This window comes from Mytilus edulis, chromosome 13 (assembly GCF_963676685.1).
Source record: "Mytilus edulis chromosome 13, xbMytEdul2.2, whole genome shotgun sequence".
In the NCBI taxonomy this organism is placed as follows: domain Eukaryota; kingdom Metazoa; phylum Mollusca; class Bivalvia; order Mytilida; family Mytilidae; genus Mytilus; species Mytilus edulis.
Window position 1 is genome coordinate 10,809,762 of NC_092356.1, and position 15,475 is coordinate 10,825,236.

Sequence of the window (15,475 nt, forward strand, 5' to 3'; positions counted from 1 at the left end):
TGACAAACTTTTGTGATGTTGGATTAAATAGGAGGTAAAACATTGGGAATATTTGATATACATGTGAACCATTGAACATCCATAAAAGTGGAATCAAGGTAAAAAAAATAGAATTGGAAAGTGGCCAAAAATGCAAAAAGAAGGTTTTTAAAAGAAAAAATCATTCATCAAAACGCTGACAAACATGCTTAACCCGGTAACAATATTTTAAGCATGTCCAAAATCAGAAGGCTGGATTTCAGTGTTTTTTTCTTATTCATTTATGTTATATACGGTGGGTTTTTTTCGAGAATTGTCTCGCAATAAATTAGGTCATCAGTTTTCTCGTTTTAATTGAGTCAAATGTTTTCATGTTGAGGCCTTTTATCGCTGAAAACATTGTATGGGTTTTGTTCATTTTTAAGGCCTAACTATCTTTGCTTACATCCACGTCAATTCGGCAATCATGCCATGTCATGTCTCCTTGTTTTTATAGTTTTATGATGGAGTTCCTATTGTTTATTCAATAATTTAATTTTGGATGTAACGCGTCTTCTGATTGGCAGACGTTGTTTTGTTTATTAGCCCATAGACATAATTTTGTCCTGTGACCGTGACGTCATTAACGTTTTTTCATGATTTAATCCGTATTAAAATGAAATTAAGAATAAAATTATAAGAAATGACTGTAATATTCTTTCTGCCTATCTAAAAAAGACATAACTCTCCACTTGAGACCAAATGACACAGAAATTAATATCTATAAGTTTGTGTAATTCCATGAAAATAAACTTATCATAGATACCAGGACCAACATTTTATATTCACGCTAGACGCACGTTAAGGGCATACGATACAGTTACAGGGGAGGTAATATGACGTTTCTAACGTAAAATGTTATTTTCGCGACGTCAAACTGTGACATATCGGGAAATGATGCATTTTTGACTGAGTTTTATCATTCAAACAGATTTAATTTGAAAACGAGTGCATGGACCCCCATTTTTTAAAACGACATTTTATTTCATTTTGCAGGGAGATTATGTGGACCAAATTTTATAAAACTGAAAATAGTGCAATTTTTTTAATTTTGAAAAATATGCAGCAAAAAATTACGTTTTTTTCTCAATTCCTGACCATTTGATAAATATGACTTATTTCTGAACAAAAAATGCATAAATTTTTAGAATACTTATACAATACAGAAATTACAAATTATTTAACAAAAAAACAATTTGTGTTTATCTTTTAAAACAAAAAAGTTATGTCTTTCTTTCGAAATGGAAAATACGGCCATAAATCCGAATTTTGAGCAAATATACAAAATTTCGACCTCATTTAACTAAAAAAGTAGCGCATGGAGGTATATTTTTTATTACATATTTGATTTAATCAGGTATGCAAATTTTCATCAACTTGTAAATACGGGATCAAAACTGTATCGTATGCCCTTAAAAGGGTCTTGATCGGGGTCCTTCATATTTTTATTGCTTGATCTTTTATAAACATTTTCCTCTATCCTTTCTTAATTTTTGTCCATTAATGTCTGTTCTTTATATCCCACCAACACTTTTAAATATTCCTCTCGTTATCGTGTCCCGTGTTTTGAATTCAAAGCACCTCTTGAATCAAGTTGCCAGGCAAAACAAGTTAGACTATCACGTCAAGGAATAACGACAATGTAGTATAGGGGTAATGTTCTACTTTACAACAGTCAGGTTGAAGTTCTTTTCCTACAGCACACGAATTCCCCATTCTAATCACATCTGCCACGAATTGATACAACCCGCTTAGCCAAATGAATAAAATCGAGATTAATGGGCAAAAAGTGCCGAATAAGTTGCTTAAAAAAGGGTTAATAAAGAGAAATCAAGCCTCTCAATACTAATTTTATTCTCTATATCCAATGAAATTGTACTTTAAATAAAGGCAACAGTAGTATACCTCTGTTCGAAATTCATAAATCGATAGAGAAAAAACAAATCCGAGTTGCAAACTAAACCTGAGGGAAGCGCATCAAATATAAGAGAACTACGACACAACAGAAACACAACATTAAAATGTAACACACACAGGAACGAACTATAATATAACAATGACCATTTCCCTGACTTAGTACAGGGTATTTTAAGATAAAAAATGGTGGGTTGAACCTGGCTTTGTGGCATGCCAAACCTCCTGCTTTAATGGCAATGGTAATTATAACATTAAAATGACAACATTACATGACAGGACTACAATACAAATAAATGGAAGACAATATAGGACAGAGCAACAAACGATTAATAGCCAACAAAAGGTACTTTGTTAAAAACAGTGTCGTTCAAAAACAGTTGATTTATTTTAACTGTCAAACTTTTATGAAAATTAAACGAGCAAAATCTAGTTATGTCAAAGCGTTAGGTACCCTCTTACATATACAATTGCAGTTTAAAGGATGTAATCCAGGGTTCTATCGTTAAAAACTGTAAGGTGACCTTTATATGCCTATTTTAGATTACTTTAAATCTGTTGTCTGTTATAATTGATGTACAACATAATCTTTTATATTATTTAAATAGTTTGTAATTTAATTAATTATGGTGTTTTTTTCTTTTTCTAACAACTAATTCATATGTATCTAAGGCATTCAGGATAACAAACTCTTTTTCTAAATGTAATGTTGATGCAACTTAAAAAGAAGAAAAATATACGATGTTACTTGATATACATGCACCAAAGATATGACCGTCGTACGTGCATTACATCAAAAACTGTTGGCTTCCTATAAGTAAAACAAGTAGATTTGTGGTTTTTTGATAAAATTCTTGAATAAACATGTAATGACTTTTATTTTCCTGTTTCTCATTATTCGTCCACTTAACAATGCCGTACGCAAATGATTAAGAATGTAAAATTTTACTTGGAACGGTGCCTTTTTTAAAAGATAGTTTTCTGCCAAAAGAAATTTCCAAGTATTGGATCGTTTCTGTAATTGTACGAATCAATCTATACTTTAAACACAATTTTACGATATAATGTTTAAAAAGGAAAGGGAAGTAAAAACTTACAAAACAAACCGGGTTTTGAATTGGAAGACATACGTCTTTACTTAACATTTAGATGCATTCTGTATATTTACGGCTGATCTAAATATCCAAATGAAACATAGCAAAACATCTTTAAGGTAGCACTACAGTCAATCTTTTCTTATTCTAACCAACTGTCTTTAAAGATTTAATTCTCCTGCACTACTCAATAAAGTTTCATAATCTTTAACTCATTTTAAAGCCGAAATACTACTCTTTCTTAATCTAAGGATATTTTTTTTCTGGTATGATCAATTTAAAAATATACCTCATTAACTTTAAAAAAGAAGTGTTCTCCCAACTTGAAATGATAGTGAACATTTGTTTTCATCCATTTATTGACCATGGATACACAACAAAACCGTAAACAATGCTAAAGGGAATCGTGCGTTTGCTTGTGCTGGATGTTAAAAAAGTGCATTTACATCTAGCTGGTCAGAATGGGAACGTTAATGGTTCAATTAGTTGTCTCGTGAATGACGAGTGTCAAGCTCCCTGACGTGTCCTTTAAGAGACAAAAATAACTATAAGAATAAAAATAATAACATCTGACGAGAGTTAGTCACCATTTTACAAATATATTGATGATGCATCTTTGTTTTCTTATTTCGGGTGTATCTCTTTAGAAACATATTATAGATTTTACACATTTTCACATCAGAATGTGTCACTGTATTGACAAGGACGTAACTTAGTTGGAAACTCAAACTTGTCTTAATATTATAAACTGTTACATTAGAAGATGTCACGTGTAGTCAAACCCTATCTTTTCATTGGATGTCTACTGGTTTGTCATACTAAAGTTATTGGAAATATAGAATTATTTCGACTGTTTGGATTCTGGTTCTTTTTTGAATATGGTTGATTTTCAATTTGTATTGAGAGGTATACTTTTGTTTGTATTTGTGTCATCAGCAGGTAATGGTTTATTTTTTATAACTATTTTATTTATTTTATATCTCTGTCACATTTATTATATACACATTTTTCTCTTCTTCTTTCGAGATTTTCTAAATCCAATTCCCTTTAAATACTATACAAATCCTTGTTAAAATCTTTCCATTTCATAGGATAATACTAACTTAAAATAAGTTTACTTGTTGTCTGGAAATAATTAAAACGAAATAATGACAAATTACATGTAGTTCTACGAGTGTATTCTTTGGATTTCTTACTTGAATTAATTATAATTTACCGTGTTTATCATATAACAAATTGATGGTCTTGAGATATCCTTAGTATATTCCTAACTTAGTATAAATAAACTCATCATAGAGGCACCAGGCTTAATGTTGTACGCCAGATGCGTGTTTCGTCTACAAAGTCTCAGCAGCGACGCTCGAATAAAAAAAAAGTTAAAAAGTGGCTAGATATAGTACGTATTCAGTTGAAGTGCATTGATAAACCGATATTCAGAAAGGTTTTGCCAAATACAATAAATGTCAGCTGTTCCTGAGGAGAAAATCCTAAGATTATTTTTTTTTATTTTAATTTTATATATATACAAAAAGTTCGGAAACGCGTATCTTTTAACTTGGATATTTCATTATGCATCGAAGATAAAAATTGATGCCAAAATTATTTTTATTCAATTCCACATAGATCCGCTTTAATTAGAAAAAAGAAGATGTGGTAAATCTGCCAATAAGACAACGCTCCACCAAAACCAAATAACATTGAAATTAAGGGAGTTCTTCATCTTTTAAATGTAAGTATATATTCGACTTGTTGATTTTGGATGGTGCAAATGTGTAAATCATGACTTCCCGTAGTAGCTATTTATCATGTTGTTACTGTCATGGTTTGAAATATTTCAAGCCTTGGTATGAACTTCAGTTGGATTTCAGTGTTTAAAATAATTTGGCAAACGCAATTTCTTTTTATTTGCATTTTTCTTTCTGTAGGTTGCCTGACTTGCTATACCTGTTCTATGAGTAACGAGAAAGACAAAACATGCGTAGAGGATAACAGGTACCTGATAGACAGCAAATTACATATGAAAGGTTTTATAAAAAATTGTTCTAAAAATGAAAGTTATTGCATGATAGAGAAAATCACAACTAAATGTAAGTATTTGAAATCTATTTCTTAGTTAAGTTTAAACAATATTTTATTTTTCCAAAAGTGCACGAAATATAATTATACAATATAAAGTTTCTTAGCCTTACCTTACCAGAGAATACCTGCATACGGGATATATATCTCCCAATTGATACGATATTCCTGTGCTTGCATTTCCTATCATGATTTTCTTGATAGAGGGTTGCTGCTCACAAGGAAGCTATTAAACCAAGAGTTCCAAATGGTAAAATTTAAATCATCCCTTCGTAAATTTTACGAACGCCATCACGAGTTGGTTGACCATTATGGAAAAACCGTTTCACAAATGAAATCAGATATGTTCCTTACGTCGTAACTGCAATCCCCTTCCCTTTCATGAATGTGACCTACCGAATTAGACTATTTACCGGATTTGTTATAACATAAGCAACACGACGGGTGCCACATGTGGAGCAGGATTTGCTTACCCTTCCGGAGCACCTGAGATCACCCCTAGTTTTTGGTGGGTTCGTGTTGCTTATTCTTTAGTTTTATATGTTGTGTCATGTGTTCTGTTGTTTGTCTGATGGTCTTCTTTCATTTTTAGCCATGGCGTTGTCAGTTTGTTTTCGATTTATGAGTTTGACTGTCCCTCTTGTATCTTTCGTCCTTTTTTTACAAGAAAATACCTTTCAGCCAGACCACTTGCCTTTTAATTTTGTTCATATTGGTTTTATGATTTTTTTGACTTCCTTCTATTTTCATCTTGAGCTCAGGATCGTGTGGTTATTTTGGGTACATGGTCGTGCGCATGGCAATCATATCAATACTCTATTCACAAATGGATCGGTAGTCTGCTGAGTAACTATCATTATTAGATTGTACCATCCAAAATTATCAATTATATGGTCATTTTTATAAATTTTCTGTGTACAAAACTTTGAATTTTTCGAAAAACTAAGGATTTTCTTACCCCAGGAGTAGATTACCTTAGCCGTATTTGGCACAACTTTTTGGAATTTTGGGTCCTCAATGCTCCTCATCTTTGTATTTGTTTTGGCTTTTTAACTATTTTGATCTGAGCGTCACTGATGAGTCTTTTGTAGACGAAACGCGCGTCTGGCGTATACAATTATAATCCTGGTACTTTTGATAACTATTTACACCACTGGGTCGATGCCACTGCTGGTGGACGTTTCGTCCCCGAGGGTATCACCAACCCAGTAGTCAGCACTTCGGTGTTGACATGAATATCAATTATATGGTCATTTTTATAAATTTTCTGTGTACAAAACTTTGAATTTTTCGAAAAACTAAGGATTTTCTTACCCCAGGAGTAGATTACCTTAGCCGTATTTGGCACAACTTTTTGGAATTTTGGGTCCTCAATGCTCCTCATCTTTGTATTTGTTTTGGCTTTTTAACTATTTTGATCTGAGCGTCACTGATGAGTCTTTTGTAGACGAAACGCGCGTCTGGCGTATAAAATTATAATCCTGGTACTTTTGATAACTATTTACACCACTGGGTCGATGCCACTGCTGGTGGACGTTTCGTCCCCGAGGGTATCACCAACCCAGTAGTCAGCACTTCGGTGTTGACATGAATATCAATTATATGGTCATTTTTATAAATTTTCTGTTCACAAAACTTTGAATATTTCGAAAAACTAAGGATTTTCTTACCCCAGGAGTAGATTACCTTAGCCGTATTTGGCACAACTTTTTGGAATTTTGGGTCCTCATCTTTGTATTTGTTTTGGCTTTTTAACTATTTTGATCTGAGCGTCACTGATGAGTCTTTTGTAGACGAAACGCGCGTCTGGCGTATAAAATTATAATCCTGGTACTTTCGATAACTATTTACACCACTGGGTCGATGCCACTGCTGGTGGACGTTTCGTCCCCGAGGGTATCACCAACCCAGTAGTCAGCACTTCGGTGTTGACATGAATATCAATTATATGGTCATTTTTATAAATTTTCTGTTACAAAACTTTGAATTTTTCGAAAAACTAAGGATTTTCTTACCCCAGGAGTAGATTACCTTAGCCGTATTTGGCACAACTTTTTGGAATTTTGGGTCCTCAATGCTCCTCATCTTTGTATTTGTTTTGGCTTTTTAACTATTCTGATCTGAGCGTCACTGATGAGTCTTTTGTAGACGAAACGCGCGTCTGGCGTATAAAATTATAATCCTGGTACCTTTGAAAACTATTTACACCACTGGGTCGATGCCACTGCTGGTGGACGTTTCGTCCCCGAGGGTATCACCAACCCAGTAGTCAGCACTTCGGTGTTGACATGAATATCAATTATATGGTCATTTTTATAAATTTTCTGTTACAAAACTTTGATTTTTTCGAAAAACAAAGGATTTTCTTACCCCAGGAGTAGATTACCTTAGCCGTATTTGGCACAACTTTTTGGAATTTTGGGTCCTCAATGCTCCTCATCTTTGTATTTGTTTTGGCTTTTTAACTATTCTGATCTGAGCGTCACTGATGAGTCTTTTGTAGACGAAACGCGCGTCTGGCGTATAAAATTATAATCCTGGTACTTTTGATAACTATTTACACCACTGGGTCGATGCCACTGCTGGTGGACGTTTCGTCCCCGAGGGTATCACCAACCCAGTAGTCAGCACTTCGGTGTTGACATGATTATCAATTATATGGTCATTTTTATAAATTTTCTGTGTACAAAACTTTGAATTTTTCGAAAAACTAAGGATTTTCTTACCCCAGGAGTAGATTACCTTAGCCGTATTTGGCACAACTTTTTGGAAATTTGGGTCCTCAATGCTCCTCATCTTTGTATTTGTTTTGGCTTTTTAACTATTTTGATCTGAGCGTCACTGATGAGTCTTTTGTAGACGAAACGCGCGTCTGGCGTATAAAATTATAATCCTGGTACTTTTGATAACTATTTACACCACTGGGTCGATGCCACTGCTGGTGGACGTTTCGTCCCCGAGGGTATCACCAACCCAGTAGTCAGCACTTCGGTGATGACATGAATATCAATTATATGGTCATTTTTATTAGTGTTGTCAAATCGTACACTTTTTCCTAACCGGTTACTCGGATAATCGTTCGACCGATTAACCGGTTAACCGGTAGTTTAAGTTGGTGTTCGAAAGCGTTATCAATAGTACCCTACACATAGATAAGATGAGGTATGAGTGTCAATTTGACAACCTTTCATCCAAGTCATAAATTTACGCTTATGGAATTAAAGTTTGTCCTTTGGCATTATAAGGCTTGTCTGTGAGGATTCCTAGCGAAGTTTGACTTTTTAATAATCGAATACACCGTATCAACTATATAGCGGTTGTATCAACTTCAGATTGAAAAAGAAAAAAAAACTTCTTGATCTCGTAGAATTGAATATGTCTGAAACACGATTATTCTTTTCTTTCCTTTGTTGTTTCCGAAAATTATGTGGAGTGTTTCAATTTGAAATGATTAATCATTAAAAAAAAGAAAGAAGATGTGGTATGATTGCCAATGAGACAATTATCCACAAGAGACCAAAATGACACAGAGATGAACAACTATAGGTGACCGTACGACATGTTTCTTTGTTTGCTTGTTTCTTTAAGTATGTTACTCGTACTGTCATGTATACATTGAGTACATTCACATTGATTTGCATTTCTTAATTTTTGAGTTAGCATTTCGTTTAAAATAAGACTAAGCCTAGCACTACGGAGGTTGCACATTTAGATGTAGGTTAACACAATATTAGATTCAAAACGAAATAATGAAGTAATTAGTAAAATTTAATCGCATCACTGATTTAAAGTTACTGTTAAAAAAACATGTAATACTAATTTTGTTTTTTTTAAGATCCTGCCCGAGCTCTAATTAATTTTATGTTTTTAGGATTAACAATAGCATTCAATATACTGGACAATTGATCTGTCAAATTATTTCCACGACGACATTTTTTAAATAAAACATAACTATTTATTGATTTCAATACAAATTTATATCAAATCTATCAAAATTGAAAAAAGTCCGGTTAACCGGTTAGCGTTTTTGGTATTCGGTATTCGGTCGTTCGACCGGTTAACCGGTTAACCGGTTAATCGTTGACAACACTAATTTTTATAAATTTTCTGTTTACAAAACTTTGAATTTTTCGAAAAACTAAGGATTTTCTTACCCCAGGAGTAGATTACCTTAACCGTATTTGGCACAATTTTTTGGAATTTTGGGTCCTCAATGCTCCTCATCTTTGTATTTGTTTTGGCTTTTTAACTATTTTGATCTGAGCGTCACTGATGAGTCCTTTGTAGACGAAACGCGCGTCTGGCGTATAAAATTATAATCCTGGTACTTTTGATAACTATTTACACCACTGGGTCGATGCCACTGCTGGTGGACGTTTCGTCCCCGAGGGTATCACCAACCCAGTAGTCAGCACTTCGGTGTTGACATGAATATCAATTATATGGTCATTTTTATAAATTTTCTGTTTACAAAACTTTGAATTTTTCGTAAAACTTAGGATTTTCTTACCCCAGGAGTAGATTACCTTAGCCGTATTTGGCACAACTTTTTGGAATTTTGGGTCCTCAATGCTCCTCATCTTTGTATTTGTTTTGGCTTTTTAACTATTTTGATCTGAGCGTCACTGATGAGTCTTTTGTAGACGAAACGCGCGTCTGGCGTATAAAATTATAATCCTGGTACTTTTGATAACTATTTACACCACTGGGTCGATGCCACTGCTGGTGGACGTTTCGTCCTCGAGGGTATCACCAACCCAGTAGTCAGCACTTCGGTGTTGACATGAATATCAATTATATGGTCATTTTTATAAATTTTCTGTTTACAAAACTTTGAATTTTTCGAAAAACTAAGGATTTTCTTACCCCAGGAGTAGATTACCTTAGCCGTATTTGGCACAACTTTTTGGAATTTTGGGTCCTCAATGCTCCTCATCTTTGTATTTGTTTTGGCTTTTTAACTATTTTGATCTGAGCGTCACTGATGAGTCTTTTGTAGACGAAACGCGCGTCTGGCGTATAAAATTATAATCCTGGTACTTTTGATAACTATTTACACCACTGGGTCGATGCCACTGCTGGTGGACGTTTCGTCCCCGAGGGTATCACCAACCCAGTAGTCAGCACTTCGGTGTTGACATGAATATCAATTATATGGTCATTTTTATAAATTTTCTGTTTACAAAACTTTGAATTTTTCGAAAAACTAAGGATTTTCTTACCCCAGGAGTAGATTACCTTAGCCGTATTTGGCACAACTTTTTGGAAATTTGGGTCCTCAATGCTCCTCATCTTTGTATTTGTTTTGGCTTTTTATTTATTTTGATCTGAGCGTCACTGATGAGTCTTTTGTAGACGAAACGCGCGTCTGGCGTATAAAATTATAATCCTGGTACTTTTGATAACTATTTACATCACTGGGTCGATGCCACTGCTGGTGGACGTTTCGTCCCCGAGGGTATCACCAACCCAGTAGTCAGCACTTCGGTGTTGACATGAATATCAATTATATGGTCATTTTTATAAATTTTCTGTTTACAAAACTTTGAATTTTTCGAAAAAACTAAGGATTTTCTTACCCCAGGAGTAGATTACCTTAGCCGTATTTGGCACAACTTTTTGGAATTATGGGTCCTCAATGCTCCTCATCTTTGTATTTGTTTTGGCTTTTTAACTATTTTGATCTGAGCGTCACTGATGAGTCTTTTGTAGACGAAACGCGCGTCTGGCGTATAAAATTATAATCCTGGTACTTTTGATAACTAATTATATATCCTTGAATTTGAAATGTTTGGGTTTTAGCGTTCCTGATGAAAAAGAGTTTAATTTGAATTGCCAGTTTTCATGCCGAAAATCGGTGGTTCTCTTTGCAGGCACACTGACTTCATCCACCAATAAACATTGTCTGCCATGAAAAAGTAAATATAAAGTGACGTTTAACACCGAGAGTTAATTATTTGATTAACATAAAAAACGAAATATTAGCCTAAGAATTGATATGACCATACCCGTTATGAATTTTACATAAAATGCAGTTCACTAGTCCAAAATACGAACTTGGAAATTCTAATATTTAAAACTTTTGATGATTGTTTGATTGATTGTTGGTTGCTTAACGTTAAATGGCAAATACTTTATGTATATTCAAGACAAGAACACATTGAAAAACAATATGTAGGTCCTGTAATAGAGGACGTCCTGGATAAAGGTCGGGTAATTTGGACTGCAGGCCCACTGAAAAAACTAGGGTTTATAAGAAAGGGATGATTCAATTAGTTGCTGCAAGAGTTTTTCTTGAATATCCATGCAAATTTTGCCACTGGTCGTTAAGCAAACATCAATCAATCAATCAATCAATCACTGAAAGCTTTTAGAGGCGGTTAATAAACTCAACATAGATACCAGGATTGAACTTTTGTATTTGCGGCAGACTTGAAAGACTCATCAGTGCAGCTTGGAAAAAACAAAAAAAAAGTGCGGAGTTGAAGAGCATTGAGGACCAAAATTTCCTAAAAGTTTTGCCAAATTTAGCGTAGGTCATCTAATCCTTAGTAGAAAAGCCTTAGTATCTTAACAACTACTCATTAGTGAAGCTGGAATAAATAAGAGGTAAGAAGGACAAATATGGTATGAAATTGAAGAGCATTGAGGACAAACAATTCCTAAAGGAATTTGTCATGTATCTTCTATGCAATTTTTGTTTAACTTGTTTTCATACTACAAGCTCACAGCAACGTGCACGCAATCAATCATCGTAAAATGACCATACCCTTTTTTGTGAACGTCTTCTTAAATGTCAAGCAAACAGTTATATCAGCCATATAATTAATGAAGTTATAAGCCACCATTCTGGTAAAAAGTCAAATGAAAATAATAACAAACTCCAAGAGAAATTCAAACGAAATGTCCTTTATTAAATGGCAAAATTGAAATCTCAAACTTATCTAACGAATAGTAAACAACTGTCATATTACTGACTAGGAACAGACATTTTTTTATGTAGAAAATGGTAGATGAAACCTGGTGTGTAGCTAGATAAACTATCACTTGCATGACAGTCGCATATATAGAAATCAGTTATATTGAAAACAACGTGAGCAAAACAAATAGATCTAATAGGTAAAAATGTCAAAAATCGGATACATCAGTCAGTATTGTGTTATAATCGTAATCACTATAAACCAAATAACTATTAATTTTGAACAGATATATCATGTTAAGGAGGGGTATTTGCGAAAAACACCAGTCGAGAGAATGTTAAATTTCACGAGCCGCAAGGCGAGGGAAATTCATTCTCAAGACTGGTATTTTTCGCAAATACCCCTCAATAACATGATATATCTGTTTAATTACACCGAATGTTAATGTACTAAAACGCATTGATGATCGTGACGTTACAAGCGTCCAGTCGGATAGAGTATTTTTTGGCAAATACCACGGCAGAGAGGGTAAAAAAGGCATATCCTTTTAGCAAATACCCCGGCGGCGTTAAAAATGAACGATATTCATTTGATAACAGTAAATTGGTGAAAAATACACTGGCTATTAACCAATCAAAACCCCGGATTCTTACATAAGGTGTAATTAAAACACAAAATAACATATAGACAAAGTACATAGACAAAGTATATATTCAAAATAGAATACAAGAGCTCAAAATTATCCTTAGCCCAATAAACAAAGCGAGAAATGTAATCACCGATCCACGTCACTAGTTTATAATCAAAAATGGATAAAAAGTATAAGATATACACAAGGACACAAAGTGGACTATATCACGTAATAAAGATGATAAACAACCTCAGTACCTACAATCTATACTTTCAGATCATCATGTATTATTTGTAAAGTTGATAAAGAGTTGAAATTTGAATTGCATTATTCAAAATTCATCTGAACTAGTGAGTTTAGTAAGTTTTAGATTCTACTTTTCAATCAGTGTCAATTCTTCAAAAAAGGGACCAGTCCTATCGTCTCTCATTGCCCATCGTAGGTTTAATATTTGTGAATGATATAAGCGATATTTAGTAAATATATGCCCATTGACATGGAAAGAGATTAAAGAAACAATGCATAACTTCTTTGCTGTCTTTTCGTTTCTTTTCTAATGCTAGTAACGATGGTCTTTTTTTTATCAGTGTTCCTTTCATGTTCCGTTTTCTGATCGCTTTCTGAAGCATAATCGCCTCAATTTCGGGATCGAGATGGTTTTGCTCCACGGATGGGTCATCGGAAAGATTTTTCAATTCGTAGACGTTAAACGTCAACCAATCATCAATTAACAAACCAGTTTCTCCATTGACAATTTTTTCTTCTTTTTTTTCAGATTCGTTTGCAAGTTACATTAGAGATTGCAGTAATGGGCATTCTTTCTCCTATTCTAAAATAGACAGACTCAAAGATATTCCTCCAAACAATTCCTCTCGGTGTGCATTCTTCAACGAACATATGGTCTGTGTAACATTGTGTCTTGGTAATTTTTGTAACGGACCACAGGGAGTACAAGAAGTGTCGAGTGCACCTCTCACATTTTTCAGCAAACAGTTATCATATTTTACCTTTGTTTTTCTATATTCAGTGCATAACATTCTATAACTAATACAAATATATTATTACATGAACTGCATATTCTGATTCCAGTAATTTCTTTTCTGTAAAGTTCATCATCATCTTTCAGATTTTAAATTAAAACCGGTTTACACAGGCTCAAGAAAAAAATGCTTTAATGATAATGCGCTTTTTTTTTTATATATACATAAATCTCTTATATGATATAAAATTAAGTCTACATATTCTTCAGAATCTAAGGCTTCAACTCCCTCAGCCAAAGTTGACTTTAGATGTTTAAGCTATTATTTTCAGGCTCTTTATGCTCTTCAACCTTATACTTAAGTGACTTTCAAATATATTTTGATCTGAGCGTCACTGATGAGTCTTATGTAGACGAGTCGCGCGTCTGGCGTATTAAAGTATAAACCTGGTACATTTGATAACTATTTGATCATATAGTTCTTCATCTGTTTCGGTTCTTATACATCCTTGCCTTTTTAAAATTCGACTTTTAGTGTACCTTTGAGGGTATATCCAGAAAAGCGCTTCAGACGCAAGAGAGTTATACGATGCCCTTTTCATTTTTTACTGTAATTGATTATAAGTTGATAAAACTACATTATGATTGCATCTTTGTCAGTGCCTCCTAGAGAGAACTTAATTGGAAATAAATGGCGACTTTACTTGTACAAAAGTTATAAAAGTACATTAATAAAGAACAATTACCGTGATCCTACCCAAATTTGTTCCTGATTTGAGTTGTGTGGTTATAAGCATTTTGTATAAGTTTCTTAACATTTGGTTGAGGCAAACTTAAGTTAAAGAACGAACACGAAAAATTAAGCAATATTTCAAATTGTAAAGGAGAATTACTCTACAACTGTAAAAGTTATGCAACCAAAATTCCAACTTTATCTGTGGTATGTTGTAATAAGCATTGTGTTTTAATTTCATTGAATTTGGTTAAGGGAAACTAAAGTTAAAAAACAGGAATGAAAATTTTCATTTGTAAAGGAACATTACTCTAAAACAGTAAAAATAAGAACACCAAAGTTCAGACTTGATCTGTGTTTTGTGGTAATAAGCATTATGTATAAGTTTCATAACATATGGTTTAGGCAAACTGATGCTAGAGAACGGAAACCAAAAATTCAACAATTTGACCATTTGTAAAGTGTTATAACTCTAGAAAGGTAAAAGTGTCGCCACCAAAATTCAAACCAGATCTATGTTATGTGTGGCAATAATCATTGTGTATACGTTTCATAGCCTTTGTTTTCGGAAAACTAAAGTTAGAGAACGGAAACTAATTTGGGACGTACGTACAGACAGATAAGGGTAGAACTTAATGCCCCTTCTGCTATGGTGGGGGCATATAAAAATTTGTATTGTATTGTATTGTATGCATTTTCTCTGCAGAATTTAAGATACCCTTATACAAATACAAATACAAATAATTGTATTTTAAAATGATCGCCCCAAAGGTAATACAAGCACAAACTATACATAATACAAAAATGCAATATGGATTGGTACAATATAGATTAAATTATTAATATAGATATGAAATAGTGGGAAGGGAACATGAAATAGATGCATATAGCAATGAAATATATATATATTACAAGTTAGGTGATTCAATCTAAGTATTCAACAATTTGAACTTTTTATTATACAGTTAATAGGTAGCACGATGCAGTCATGTGTATGAATCGCTCAAGTCTATGTTGAAATAAACTTTCAGCACATTAATAAACATCATACGTATGTATTTATTTCCCAATACTGACGTTCCCTTTTCTGAATAACAGTGAACATACGGT

The 15,475-nt window shown here is 33.6% G+C and overlaps 1 long non-coding RNA gene across 1 annotated transcript; it reads left to right on the forward strand.

Moving 5' to 3' along the window:
- The first annotated feature begins 3,831 nt into the window (after positions 1-3,831).
- On the forward strand, positions 3,832-13,728 carry LOC139501421 (uncharacterized). Its single transcript, XR_011658560.1, has 3 exons — positions 3,832-3,965; positions 4,952-5,113; positions 13,429-13,728. It is a non-coding gene; the product is annotated as an uncharacterized lncRNA (long non-coding RNA).
- The last annotated feature ends 1,747 nt before the right edge of the window (positions 13,729-15,475 follow it).